This window comes from Giraffa tippelskirchi, chromosome X (genome assembly GCF_054371585.1).
Source record: "Giraffa tippelskirchi isolate mGirTip1 chromosome X, T2T-mGirTip1v1.2.pri, whole genome shotgun sequence".
NCBI lineage: Eukaryota > Metazoa > Chordata > Mammalia > Artiodactyla > Giraffidae > Giraffa > Giraffa tippelskirchi.
The window spans coordinates 50820427-50835098 of record NC_137289.1 but is presented as its reverse complement, the minus strand read 5'-3'; positions in this window follow the sequence as shown (position 1 = coordinate 50835098).

The window sequence follows — 14672 nt, the reverse complement described above, 5'->3', positions numbered from 1 at the left end:
CCCCTCAGATCGAGGTGTCCTCTTCCTGTTTCCGCTTCCTCTGTTTGCAAGGGCACACAGCCAGGAGTCATGGCTTCCCCTCTCACCCCGCTCCTGACCATTCCCACTTCTCTAACCCAAACTTAACCCCTCCCCACTATGTCGGTCCTCCATTTCCACCTTCTTGCTGAGGGCTTCCCCTTGGATAGTCTGCCATCATGTCCGACTCAACGTTCACAAATTCATCTCAATAAAAATGCCTTGCTTTTCTGACCTATTACACGTGTTTTCTAGTCTCCCAGACTAGAAACTTCAGAACCATCTCTGACTCTACCCTGGCTCACCCTGACCCTGCTGCCACCTCAAGTACACTGTACTAGTCTCTCTCCTTTCTGGTTCATAGTACACACACCGGCTGGATTAATATTACTAATATCCTTTTTTCATGACATGTATGATCGTCTTTGAGAGAGTGAGTACCCGTGGAGTAAATTTCAGCTTCCTGAGCCTGGCATTCAAGGCTCTCCTTGAGTGGGCCTAACACTGTGTATTCTTCCAAGCTTATTTTCTACTCTGCCTACATCATGGATTCTCAAATTTTAATGTGTCTCAAAATCGCTTGGGGAAACTGCTAAAATGCAGATTTCTGGGTCCCCCATCTGAACTTCTGCTTCAATAAGTCCAGAGCTTAAGTCCAGGAATATGCTTTTGAACAGACTCCCCCAAGTCATTTGTTGTGTACCCTATGCAAATAAACCAAAACGTCAAGAGTTTGGAGCAGAGAAAGTTTTATTGCAGTGCTCTGAAATGAGAATGCTTGGCTCCTGCTCAAAAATCCTGAATTCCCTGATGGTTTAGGGGGAGAAGTTTTTAAATAGGCAAAATTTGGGGTGAGGGCTTCAGGGTGGCTACTCCAGGAATCTTATGCTCAGCCTGAAGTTGCCATCCTTCACCTGGACGGGGGCCTTAGTTCCTGCAGAAGAACTCAAAGATATTGTTATATATATTCCTTGACATGAGTTTGAGCAAACTCTGGGAGATAGTGAAGGACAGGGAAGCCTGGCATGCTGCAGTCCACGAGGTCGCAAAGAGTCAGACATGACTGAGCAACTCAGTAACAACAACATATTCCTTGAGGAGGGACTAGGGCCCTGCCCCAAGACTGCACTATTGTTTCTTGACTGCTCCTCCCTAGGTTCTGCATCCCTCCCTTCCCTGATTAGCAGCTGTTCGAATCTGCCCGTTGGAACTCTGGGAGGTCTAGGGGGCTAAAGACTTTATCCTGCAAAGAAGAAACCTGGAGACTCCAAAAGAGTTTTGTCCCCAGGAGGGGCTCCGCAGGGTCCTGCTCAGTTTCAAGGTGATGCTGATGGTTTTGGTCTACTTGAGAAACTCAGCCCTATGTGGACTCTCTACTCCAGGCAAATTTCTTTTATCAGGGTTCCTAAGCAGGTCTTTTGTACATTTTCTATTGCATCTGTACTCTTGTTCATGCCATCCTACTCACCAGGAGTGCCCCTCTCCTCTCCTCTCTGCCTGTACCCATCCTTTTATACACATTCAAATTCACCTCCTCTATGAAAGTCTTCTCTGACCATTCTAGACTGAAGGCCTCTCTCCCCCTCCTCTTAACTACTCCTGCACTTATTGTCTCTAAAATACATTTGGTAGGGGATTTCCCTGGCAGTCCAGTGGTCAAGACTCCGAGCTCCCACTGCGGAAGGTAGAGGTTCAATCTCTGTCAGAAAACTAAGATCCTTCATGCCGCGCAGCATGACCAAAAAATAAAATAAAATACATTTGGTCAGTACTTCACTGATACACCCCATTATTATTGCCAGAATCATTAATTCATAAAATCTTCACATGCAAACGTAACTTCTTATCTGTCTTACTACACTGTAAGTTCAGTGGAGGAAAGAGCTTGGTGTTTCTCATCTCTTATCATCATAGCACCCAACACCTTACACATAGTATGTGTTCAATTAAGCATTTCTTGGGTTAGATTGAATACGAGTTCATAGGAAACAGGGATTCTCTCCCATCTCCCCCTGCATATCAGTTCCATTAACATTTATTGAGCACCTATTATGTGGAAAGTCCTGTGCTAGTTGCTGGGAAGGATATAAAGATGAAGGAGTCCCCTTATCTTCCTCAGCCTCAGTCATCTTTGCATTTACAGGCCTAGTGTGTACAAGAGGTCCTTACTGGATATTTATTGAATAAACAAATGAATTAATGAGTGAGGGAAGGGATAAAGTTGAGACAAGAATCACTTGAGCAAGGACATAGGGCAGATGTCACAGAGAAATGAGATAGGAGTGGGAGATAAAGCTAGGAAAGGAGTCTGGGACACAGTGGATGACTATTGTTTTTGTTCTTTATTATGAACATCTCCCCCCCACCAAAAAATTGAGAAAATAGTATATAACTCCATATACCCATTATCCACAATAAGTAGTGATCAGGACTTGGCCATCAGTTCAGTTCAGTCACTCAGTCGCGTCTGACTCTTTGCGACCCCATGACTGCAGCACACCAGGCCTCCCTGTCCATCACCAACTCCCAGAGTTTACTCAAACTCATATCCATTGAGTCAGTGATACCATCCAACCATCTCATCCTCTGTCATCCCCTTCTCCTGCCTTCAGTCTTTCCCAGCATCAGGTCTTTTCTTTTCTTTTTTTTTAATTTTAAATTAGTTTATTTATCTATTTTTTAACTTTACAATATTGTATTTGTTTTGCCATACATTGACATGAATCCACCATGGGTGTACATGTTTTCCCCTTCCAGAACCCCCCTCCCACCTCCCTCCCCATCCCATCCCTCCCGTCTTTTCAAATGAGTCAGTTCTTCTCATCAGATGGCCAAAGTATTGGAGTTTCAACTTCAGCATCAGTCCTTCCAATGAATATTCAGGACTAATTTCCTTTAGGATGGACTGGTTGGATCTCCTTGCAGTCCAAGGGACTCTCAAGAATCTTCTCTCACACCACAGTTCAAAAGCATCAATTCTTCAGCACTCAGCTTTCTTCACCATCCAACTCTCACATCCATACATGACTACTGGAAGAACCAAAGCTTTGACTAGACAGACTTGGCCATATTGCTTCATTTATCCTTTTTTTTTTTCTTTGCTGAAGTATTTTAAAATAAATTTTAAACATCAGTTATATCATTTCACCCTTATACCTCTCTATGCACATTGGAAAATGGAGATTTTTCTCTTATAACCACAGTCCCATTAACATGTCTAACAGTAACAGTAGTCCTTTTTATTATCCATGACCCAGTCCATGCATGAATGTCTTCAACTGTCTCAAAACATGTTGTACAGTTGGCTTGTTAGAATCAAGATCCAAAAAAGTTTAGCACATTACATTTTGTCATTATGTCTCTTAAGGACCTTTTGAGAGTCCCCTCTCTCTGATTTAAACAGAGAAGTCTCATCAGTTGTTCCATCCACTAGCCCGCAATCTGGTCTACTTGCTTCACCCTGTTGTCATTTAGCTTGTTCCACTATCTCCTGCATCTCTTGTAAGTGGAAATTATCTCTAGGCTTGATTAGCTTCAGGCTCATTTTTCTTTTTTTCCTTTTGGCAGATTGATTTAAAGGGGGCCATCCTGACATGAAGACTAGTTAGCAGGCTGTTACAGTAGCTAGCTGGGGATAGAAAGAAGGAGGTGGGTGGATGGATGTTGGAGGCAGAAGAAATCTGATGTACCTACCAGTTGGATGAATAGGGTGAGGAAAGAAGCAGAGTCAAAGGCTTTGAGCCTGCATGATGGTGAGCATAATAACACCATCATATCATATCTGAAGGTTAGGTTTTTAATGAGAGCAGCAGGAATCATGGTTAGATGAAAGGAGGAACTTTCTCAAAGTAATAAGCCATCTGCTCTGTTTTTTCCTGATAACACTATCTTTCCTAGAAAAAAAAAAAAAACTTTGATTAGTGGTACAGCTAGAGATTTGGGCCCTCCAGAAAAATAAAAATCGGAAAGAAACTCCTTATTTTTGTTAACTGCCAAATAATTAAATTTCCAGGCCCTGAGCCTTGGAGTAGGGGGATTAGGGGTAGTATGTACACCAATGGACAGAGAAAAGGTAATGCTGACATCACCCTGGCAGATAAGCCAACTCTCCAATATCATCATGGATATCCTAGTCACCAGTCTTGGGTGGAGGACCGAAGGATGCTAGGGCTTGGGTTTTCTGTGGACTCAGCCAGCGAGCATAGTGCAAGCCCCAAGTTTCCATCCCACAACCCACTTCTCCATCCAATATGGAGCCTGCAGCCTCTTAGGCTCTCAGTGGGCTGTGACAGCAATAATCCTGCCAAGCTCAAAGATTGCCCAGCAGCCCCAGGGTATTCACTGGGCTCTGAGAAAGCCCCCCAGATTATTTAGTTGCCTAAGTAAGAACATGCTTCAGCTGTTGAATCAGTTGAGAACTACTCTCAGCTCCATCCTATCAGCTCCTCATTCATAAAATCTCTCCCTCCATCTTCCCCTAGCTCATCTTTCTTCCTGCCTTCTCTTCTGCTCCTCCCTCCCTGCTCCATTTCTTCCAACATACATTTATTCTCTCGAGTTAATCAAACACTGGCCCCTGCAGTCCATTGTGTCTCAGATTGATCACTTAAGCAGCATTATTGATCGCTCTGAAAGCCTTAGGAGGTGGGAGTGGACTGAAAACTAGAGATCCAACAGCCGATTGGCTGGCTAGACCTCTCTGGGCAGCCTCAGCTCCTCCACTGCCTGGAACATGTGGAGGGAATGGCTGGAGAAGATCCTCAGAGGGCCTTCATTCATCTCATCCTTCCTTCATTATGGAGTTAAGACGAGGGAATAGGGGTCTCTCGAGTGCTCCTGGGTCTGGCCCAATGCCAATGTTCTGGTGAGAAGGAGAGAGCCAAGAGCCTGCTCTTTAGAAAATCATAATTTAGCAGAAAAATCATACTTATTCATATGAAGCAACTAAGAATAATACAAGTTGGGAAACAATTACCTACCACATTAGGTGCTCTAAACAGTAAGCACCACAGGGGTTCAGGGCACAGAGAGAGAAGCAGTGTGGGCTGGATTGGAGGGAGGTGACTTCCCAGAGGAGGCTGAACTTGAGTTAGGTTGTTAATAATATGTGAGATGGAGAATGTTGGCTAGAAAAGGAGCAAGCTTCCAAGGCGGAGGTATGATTAGGGAAAAGGGTGGAAGTGGAGAGGGTTATGGTGTGATTAAGGAAGAATGAGGAGGTCAGACTAGAGGAGAGGATGGGTGTGGAGGTGCAGTGAGGGAGAAATGACTTACTGGGGAAGGGGTACCTGGATTTAGGGCATCTTTGATGTCAGCGTGAGGAGTTTGGACTTGAGGCTCTGGAAGGCTATTGGCCAATGAACACAAATTGTTTTAGGATGGTTAGCTCTGCCTCAGGAACCAAACTTGACTGGAATAAGAAGGATTGCGACCAACTTGTCAATTACTACATCAATCCTAGTGAGAGGTAATTAGGGTGGTGGTGCTGGGCTGAGATAGGGGTTGTTGTTTAGTTGGTAAGTCATGTCCGACTCTTCTGCGACCCCATGGACTGTAGCCTACCAGGATCCTCTGTCCATGGGACTTTCTAGGCAAGAATACTGGAGTGGGTTGCCATTTCCTTCTCCAGAGGATCTTCCCAACCCAGGGATGGAACCCATATCTCCTGTATTGGTAGGTTGATTCTTTACCACTGAGACATCTGGGAAGTCCCAGAGAGAGAGAGGAGAGTCAGATCCAAAAGGCGTCAAAGGCATTGGTGTACCTGGTAAATCACCAAATAGATTCTCTTGACTTGTTTTTGTCTTGGGCTTCCCTGGTAGCTCAGATGGTAAAAAAAAAAAAAAAAAAAAATCTGCCTGCAATGCGGGAGACCCAGGATCAATCCCTGGGACAGGAAGATCCCCTGGAGAACGGAATGGCAACCCACTCCAGTATTCTTGCCTGGAGAATTCCACAGACAGAGGAGTCTGGTGGGCTACAGTCCATGGAGTCGCCAAGAGTCAGACAGGACTGAGCAACTAACACTTTCACTGGTCCTGGTCTTTGTCTTGTCAACACCCTCCTCTTAGCCTCAGTACTTAGAGTCTTTTTGCCCCCAGGCCTCAGGGCCCTCTTGTGGTAGAATTTTACTGGAGCTAAGACAACAATGGGTCAATCAGTTAAGAATAAAGTAGATTTGCACCTGGGGCCTCCTTGCCATGGCCTGAAGGAGTGAGCAGTGGGGAGTCTGGCTGCAGAATCCAGTGAGGAAGACAGCTGAACTGGAGTGCTGAGTCCTACACCCCCGACAGGGAGGCTGGAGGCAGCGGGTGTGTGTTTTAAGCTCCCAAGACCTGTGAGAACTGAGACGCCTTTCAACTGACGGCCCTGGTAGAATCAGATTGAAAACTCCTCTCAGCACTTGGGGTCATCCCAGTGGAGGTCACACCTGTGTCAGGGCCTGGTGAGAGCTCCCCCAGCACTTTAATGCCAGCTGGAGCCCTGTTGTTACAGCTAGTATGAGAGAAATAACCGAGGATCCCACAGGTGGGTGGGAGGGTGACTGATGGTAGAGGCTTCTGCCTGCTCATTTGCTTCCCCCATCAGCTCTCCCCTCACTGCCCAGACCACTGAATTTCATCCCTGGGCAGGTGTCTGGACCAAGTCCCCCATCCCTGGGTAGGAGGGGCATAGGGAACTGCAGATAAAGGGATAGCTGTAAGACTTAAGCCCCCTTCCTCTTACTGTTTCTTCTTGTTGGAGACAGTGATGCCTTCTAAAGAATGAATGGAGAGTAAGTCTGCCCAGGATACAGGCTCCAAACCACCAAGAGAACTCAGCTCTGGGGGCAGGGCCACCCAAACAGGCCTCTCTTTGCTCTGATCCAAACCCACTGGGAAAACAGGAACAGATGGCTAGACTGGTGGATGAACACGCACGCACACGTGCACGCGCTTGCACACACACACACAGTGTAGTCTGTGGACTAGTGGTCTCCAGCATTTTCCTGCTGGAGAATTGTGTTCTGATTTCTGATCAGTCTTCCTGTTGCTGGTTTGAGGTAGGCGTGATGGTTGGAAGGAGGGTGGCTGCGAAGTGGGCAAGCATTGCAAGTGGAAGATGCTCATGGAAGTGTGGGATTGGGAGGAGGGAGCACGGGTGTCTGACAAGGGCAGTTGTCCCATCTACGACTCTTCATGTGGAAAAGCCCATTAAATGCAGAAAAGAAGAGGGCATGGTGGTGACAACTGGCCTAGGAGGCAACCAGGTAAGTGTCAAATCCTCTCATTTTGGAAATCCTGCTGCAGTCTGCACTGACTATTTCTCTCCCAAGTTTTGTCTTTTATCACTCCATTTCCCCTTCAGTAGTCGTTCTCTTTATCTTCCCCCTTCTAACCCAGGCCCAAGCAAGTCAGTTACAGATCAATTTCCAGTTAACACAGGGGGATACTGAGGTACCCAGATTATTATTTTTTTCTCCTTTTTGGCCACACTGCCCACATGGGGGATCCTAGTTCCCCGACCAGGGATCAAACCTGCATCCATTGCAGTGGAAGCATGGAATCTTAATGACTAGACCACCAGGGAAGTCCCACAGATTATTTTTGAATAGGACTTGCCTTCAATTCTGTATCCAGAAGTCCGGATCTTGCGTTTGTGGGCTGGGACTTTGAAAACCAGCCCACTCACAGGGCTGGCAAGGGGGCTGTGTGTCACACTGGCTCTGTTGCCACCATCAGTGAAATCACAGAGAATGCAGATATGATTAATAAAGTGAGTGTTGTTCCATATTCATCTCATCACCTGGAGTCAAGCTGTAATCTTTCTAATATATAGGGAAATCACTCACTGACAGAGAAAAAGGGTGGGGGGGTGTGTTTAAACAGAGCCACCAGCCTGCTGCTGCCACACAGTTTAGTGTCTGTCACCTGCAAAGCCCAAATCAGAATTGGCTGTTAGGTCTTTTTCCTTTTTTTCACTCTCCTCTCTTGAGTGGTTTCCACAGTCAGTCTAAATACAGCTTGTCCTGCTTTGGAATTCTGGGTGACTGCAGGAAATGATAAGGCCTGGTCTTTAACCTAAACTCCAGTTCCATTTTATGATTACCTTTAAAGGACATTTTCTCTTAGGAGTTTACCATCACTTTAGATTCATCACAGCTAAAACCAAACTCAGGATCTCTTCTCCAACCTTTCCCTCCACGCTGATCCCAAGCCCCTCCCTGGATCTCTACCTCTGTTAGTGACACCATCACCCTTTGAATAGCCCATAGACTGAGCCTTGGAATCAGTTAACCCTCCCCATTCCCATCAGTCACCAGCATGCCTTGGCAGTTCACTTCTCACAAATGCCTCATGAATCCATGCCTTCTTCACTATTCCCCCTGCCACTATCATAGCCCAGGCTCTCATTACCTCACACCTGGATTCCTTCAGCAGCCTCCTGACTGATCCCTCTGCTTGCTGCACCCTCCCCTTCCTGCCAAGTGATCCTTCAACGCTACTGCCAAAGGAATCTCCTTAAAACATCTTCCATCATGTCACTTCCCTGCTCAAGAGCCTATAATAGCTCCCTTTTGCTTACGATGTCAAATAGAAACTCCTCTCCCTGGTATCCAAGGCCAGCCTTCCACAACAGCTGAGTGTCACCATATAAATCTATATTCCCTCTGACCTATTTCTTCCTGACCCTGAAGTTCCACCAGTCTCCTTACTCTCCATGCCCTGCTGTACCCCACTTACAGCTTACTCCTCTCTGTGTACTCATCTCCCTGCTGTTGCCCCACCTGCAGCCCCATGCCCCCTTTTCTCCATCGCTGCACATCCTTCCATTGTGTCCTCTAACTAAGAAGCTCAAGTCCAGCCTCTGCTGTGAAGCCTTTCCTGGTCAGTCTACCCCTCATTGGTTGCCCTCCTCTTTTTAAATATAAATTTTCCCTGATGATTCAAAGTAATACCAATACAGAGGGGAAACCTCTGATAATACAGAAAAATCTAGGAAAAGACATTGTCACCCACAGTTCCTCCTCTTCCATTTTGGAATCTGGACCATTTTTCTTCCACCATTTAGCACTTGATTACATCATCTCTTATTGCTTTGACTTCCTGTGTGTTCCCCTTTCTCTTAAGCTAGGGGATGAGTTCTTCAGGGGCCTCTTTGATGTATACCTCTCAGGATGGTGCTGGACACACCATTAGGGGCTCAACAAACCCTAGTTCTTGGATTGGGGGGAGATAAGCTGTACATCATCTAGTCTGTACCCCTCCCCTATCGCCATGGGGAGAGGGGGTCCCTAGGTAGGTGGTGCTGCTATTTCCTCTTCCAGGAAACGAATGTAACCTGAGAGAGGGGACTGCACATCCAGAGAGACAGCGAAGAGGCCAGGGTTCCTAGCACCCTGGAACTCTGCTACCTCTAATGGCACTACCTCCTTGCACACTGATGGGTTTTTTCCCCTTCAGAAAGCCCCTTGCTTTAAGGTGAGAGCTTTAGTTCATCCTAGTGGCCAGAATGAGCCTTTCCTAATATGTTGGGATTAAATTGTGAGAATCAATAATTGTTTACTTTGTCTACCCTATCAAATTGAAATGTCTTATCCTGGCCTTGGAAGGGGGCTTTCCCTGGTGTTTCAGTGGTAAAGAATCCGCCTGCCAATGCAGGAGACATGAGTTCGATCCCTGGCTCGGGCAGATCCCCTGGAGTTGGAAATGGCAACTCACTGTAGTATTCTTCCCTGGAGAAACTTATGGACAGAGGAGTCTAGCGGGCTGCAGTCCATGGGGTCACAAAGAGTTGGGCATGACTGAGCGACTGAGCACACATGTACGGCCTTGGAAGACCATTTGCTAGTTCACTTTCCTTCCCCTTCCCATCTTGCTAAAGTATCTCTCATGGTTTCCCAGATGAACCCCTTGAGCTGAGCTGGCCAGAGTACCATACCCTCAAAATCCTACTTCCCCAGTGGAAGGGTGTCTGGCAGTAGGTTATTTGCTGCCTACCATCCCCCCACCTGTGCCCCAAGCCCTGCACAACCTAACCCCTGTATATGGAACCCTGTCCCTGTTTCTCTACACTACTGAACTTCATAACCCCATCGATCCATGCTGCCACTAACCTCAGACTTAGTGTACACAAGGACTCCTCAGTCCTTGTGTAATGATTTTCTATTAAAATATGTGCTCGCTATTATATTATTATATCAAAGAGTGTTGCCCAGTTAGTTCCCATCTGAGTTCTGGGAATAGTGTTAGGCACGGTATCTACTCTGGAACCAGCCTCACCACTTACTGTATTCTACGGTTTTGAAGACAAAGTTTGAACCTTTCTGAAACTGAAATGCTTCTTGCATTCCATGGTGCATTGTAGTCCAGTCAGTGGCATCTTTTCTTCTTCAGGGAAACCTAAGAAAATGTTGTCTCTAATATCCAGAGTCAATGAAATCTGGTAGTAAGTTACTTAACCTCTCTGAGCCCCAGCCCCTTTCTCTGCAAAATCTGTACTTACATCAGACGGCTGAAAGATAATATTTATATAGCACTTAGCACAGGGCCTGACACTTTTGTGGAAGCTCAATAAATGTCAGCCATTGTAATTCCCCAACTTTATAAACTGTAAACCCCTCAAGGGCAGGGACATACTTTTTCCTCTTCTAGCAGATGGTATGATGTAAAGGGTAGATAAAGTTCCCTTTCCAAATATATCTCCTTTACTAGACTGCCAAACAGGTGAAATTTCAACATTAATCACTCCTTTGAGTTAGGCATTATCTCTTGAAGACCTCCGTTAAAATGCAAATATGTCACTTGGGAAAGTAACAGATTAATTCATTAGCATTCATGATCCCATTAGCACAGATTAGTTTATCAGATCAACTAGCTAGCACCAAGCAACCCCTGAGAGTCCTAGTAAGGGGGGGGCGGGTAGCAAAATACAAGACTCTAGGTGGGAGTGGAGGATTGAGGTGGACAGCCAGTTCAGAGCTTGGGCCACCTCCCACCTGCTTTTGCCTTTTAGGGTTAGTTTTTTGGCAAGAGTGTGACTCTGATCTGCAATAAACTAGGAAGGTTCTCTGTGACAGACAGAAACAGGGGATAGAAGGAAAGATGAAGTTGGGAAGATGGTTCTGAAAGATCGTCTAGTTCAGTCTCCCTTTCACATTTTCACTTGGCTAAGTGTGCCTACATGTCTTCACCCTGGGTTCATAACATTCAATACCAGTCCAGGACCTAGAAGAGGCCTTAACCCATTGGTCTTGCAGCATCTCAGTCATCATTCTTTGGTAACACCCCAGTTTGTGAGGGTACCTCTGAGGGGTACTGTGCAGAGCTGAAAACAGTCCTCCCAGGGTCCTCTAACCAGCACACAGTAGCCACTGTGCTTTTATGAACAGCTTGATATTATACAGTTTTCACCTTTGGAGAGCTCTCAGAGAAAACATCTTGTTCTCAGGTAACCTACCCTTACCAGGACTGAAACAAGAAGGAAGGGAGCAGGGCACAACCTGTAAAAGAGTGACAAAGCCATAGGACACGAAAAAAACTAATTAGAACTAACTAGATCCAAGATGGCAGAAGATATGACTTCCAGTGGATCTTGAGCCTCATTACATGCTCACTGTAATACATTAGCATAAGCTAAGTGACACACCCACTAGCACCATGACGGTCCTGAGGCCAACCATCAAAGATCAAAAAATGGGCAGTGGACCAATTCCTGAAAGTCTCCGTCCCTTCCCCTCAATAGTTGGAATATCCCTCCCCCTCAGTAGCCTATGAAATTACTCACCCATAAAAACTAACCACCCCAAGGGGAAGGGATAGTTCGGGAGTTTGGGATCAACATGTACGCACTGCCATATTTAAAATGAATAACTGACAAGGACCTACTGTATAGCACAGGGGACTCTGTTCAATGTTATGTGGCAGCCTGGATGGGAGAGGAGTAGGGGAAAAGGCATACATGTGTGTGTATGGCTGGGTCACTTTGCTGTGCACCTGAAACTATCACAACCTTGTCAATTGGCTATACCCCAATACAAAAATAAGTTTAAAAAAAAAACAGTGAAATATCAGAAAGAGAAAAACAAATATCGTATATTAACATATATATATATATGGAATCTACAAAGATGGTTCTGATGTACCTATTTGTAGGGCAGCAGTGGAGATGCAAACATAGAGAATAGACTTGTGGACACACTGAGAGGAGAAGGTGAGACGAATTGAGAGAGTAGCATTGAAACATATACATTACCATATGTAAAATTAGAGCCAGTGAGAATTTGCTGTAGGACACAGGGAGCTCAAATCTGGTGCTCTGTGACTAGCTAGAGGGGTGGGATGAGGAGAGAGGTGGGAGGGAGGTTCAAGAGGGAGGGGACACATGTATACCTATGGCTGATTCATGTTGATGTTTGGCAGAAACGAACAAAATTCTGTAAAGCAATTATCCAATTAAAAATAAATTTAAAGCAAAAAATAAATAAAAATAGAGTTTAAAAAACTAAGAAACTACATAAAATACGGAATTAAGTTAATAATAATGTGAAAATATTGGTGCATTAATTGTGACAAATTTACCATGCTAAAACAAGTTGTGAGTAACAGGAAGGTTAGGTACGAGTATATGAGAAGTCCATTCTCTTTGCAGATTTTCTGTAAATCTACAACTACTCTAAAAGTTAATTAAAAAATAAAAAAAGTAATTGCCCCACATTTCAGGGCCTCTCACCTTCTGAGATGTTCCACACTTGGTAGAATGTGTCTCTCTCTAAATATAAATCCACTTCTTACCTATCACTTTGTCTCTCACTGAATTCTTACTGTGATGAGACATCAAGAACCTGAGCTTCATTAAGTCCTGAGACCAGATGTGATCTCAGTTAAAAGATCATGGGTTCAAGTCCCAATCTGAGTTGCACAGTTTCAGGACTAAGTCACCTCTTTCCAAAGAACTTCTTGCTACCCACCCCTCAGCTCACCATGCTGAAAGCCTCTCACTTCTTTCATCAGCAGCCAGTGGAGTTTCCCTGTGGGGACTGGTCTGGTCAGGCCAGCAGAGGAGCAGTGTGACCAGGCGGAGCCCTCAAGTTCTCTCCACTCTCCTCACTTTCTCAAGTCTGTGCACTGTAGGGAAATGCTTGGTTTTCACACACATCTCACAGCTGGCCCTTCTTGAGGTAGCAGGCCCTGGGGACTTTGTAGGATGGAGTGTGGGGGACTGGTGGTGTCAGTGGAGAACAAGGTCACAAATGTCAAATGCTTCAGGAAGGAAGGAGTGTGTCAGCATGAGAAATAGGCATGTCTTGGGGAGACAGGCTCCTATCTATTCCCTTCATACTAGTCACCCAGACACAGCACAAAAAAGATAAATAGTAGGTACTCCGGACTGTATGGGGCAGGAGCAGGCCAACTGGTAAGTGACAGTCACCTATAATGTGCAACATGAGACAGCCATACCACCCAGGTCCTCTGGCCAGAAATATGTTCCTTACAGCCTGGTGGTTGATTGAGTGTAGCTATCACCACTTGTGCTAACTGTTCGGGCACTTGCTTTCCCACTATCACAGTCATTCTTTCAGGTGTAGGTGTTAGAGACTGTTGTTAAAATGCAAGTATATTATCTGAGAGGGGAAATACATCCAATAAAACACTACTCTTGGGACTTTCTTGGTAGTAGTAGAAGCCCAGTAGTTAAGACTCTGTGCTTCCACTGCAGGGGGCAAGGGTTCGATCCCTGGTTGGAGAACTAAGATCCCATGGGCTGTGCAGCTTGGCCAAAACCAAAACAAACAAACAAAAAACCTACTCTTGTAAGCTGCTGTGCAAAAAAGAAAAAAGATTCTGTGGCTAGATCCCCCTCTTAGATCTTCACAGTGCATCTTAGCATATTAAAGGCTCTGAGAAGTCCTGCAGTAGAGAAACTACTATCCTTGTTTAAGGTTTTTCAGTACAGGCCACCATCTTTCTCTTTTCCTCTTTGAATACAATCTATGAACACCCACACAGTAGCTATGGAGGATTCAGCTTTCAGCCCTGACCCACTATTTCACACCTGGGTGCACAAATGACTTGCTGCACCCATGGTTCTGCAGAAATGACACCAGGCTGGGAAAATCTGGTGGTGGTGAGGGACAGTGAGAAAGCACTGGGTACCTGGGAGAAGGTCTCAAAATGGGGAGAAAAACAAGCCAGGGGATACCAGAGACTAGCTCCACCTACTTCCCAGTTTTACCCCTGGCCCGCCCAGGTGGATGCTCGGCTCTGAGCCAACCGTGAGCAGAGCGGAGCAGCTTTGGCCAGGCCAGGACCCTGCAGGGCCATTTGTGGTCATTGGCTTCTCAGCTGGGGCCTTTCCACTTTCATTCCCTGCCCGCTGCTCTCCGTTTCCTCCCTGGGCCTCTGGCACAGTTTCAATTTCTCAGACTACTAGTTGCTCCATTTCATTTGGGTCTTGTTCTTTCCTCTTCCCTTCAGTGGGACTGAAGAGGATTTTGAGTTCTCTGCTCCCCAGAGAGGGGAGGAACAAGAGGATGGGGCGGGGTGGGGAGGAAAAGAATGTGACCTCTTCTGCCGGACCCCTGGGCGAGTCTAGTCTGCATTTTGCCTGTGTTCTCAGAGAAGGAATGGGCGGGCACCTCTATAGCCATTGCTGGGCCTTGAGGAGGTAGCAAG